Source organism: Etheostoma spectabile, chromosome 21, assembly GCF_008692095.1.
Source record: "Etheostoma spectabile isolate EspeVRDwgs_2016 chromosome 21, UIUC_Espe_1.0, whole genome shotgun sequence".
NCBI lineage: Eukaryota > Metazoa > Chordata > Actinopteri > Perciformes > Percidae > Etheostoma > Etheostoma spectabile.
In genome coordinates, this window is record NC_045753.1 from 15,067,556 (window position 1) to 15,068,509 (window position 954).

Below are 954 nucleotides of genomic sequence, written 5' to 3' on the forward strand. Positions count from 1 at the left end.
GTTGTTGTGACAGGTGAATTTTGAAATTTCAAATTTCAAATATTGTTTATGGGGACAATTCACAATGAGTTCACAATCAAAATCAAATACTTACTTGCTTATTGATAATTTCCTCCCGCAGCTCTTGTAGATTAGGTAACAGCCTCATGCTGCTGACAAAGTTTTATTATTATTTATTTCAACCGCATCCTATGATGAAATCTACTCTGTGATGTTTATTAGGGGCCAACCGATAACACACACACACACACACCACACACACACACACACACAACACACACACCACACACACACACACACACACACACACATATATCTTAGTTTCTTTATTTTATTTATTTATTTATATCTCATGTGTATATATATATATATAATCATATATATATCAAGTGAAAAAACACATTTTTAAACTCTCGGGGCTGAACTCACCTTCATTATAAACATCATGCAGTTTTCGCTGATAGCGTAACAAAGTCGTAACAAAGTCTTCTGGGTGAGTAAGGTCAAGCTCCCCAGGGAAAACAGCGCCCCCTACAGTCACAAAATACAATGGTCACAGAATGTGGTGTTACACCTGTACCACTCTGACATCGTCAGGGTACGTAACATCCACCTGCTGCCCACGCACAGGGGAGGGAGGGTCACGAGGTCAAACAAAATGACTAGCCGACAAGTTGTGGGGCCAGGCTTTGATTTCAGCACCACTGAAGGTAGTAATAAGAGAAGACTTTGATATGTGAAGGCTTTCATGTGTGGGCTCTGGGAAATGGACTTGGAGGAAGTCTGGAAAGCATGATTCTGGACTACAAATCCCTCAGGCACTAAATGATTGTGTGTGCTGCAAACTAATCTGCTGAATAACAAGATGATCTGACAACTGGATTCATGCCCTCTCCTGTTTTACTGACCAAAAATGACACTTTGTGTCTATCTATCTATCTATCTATCTATCTA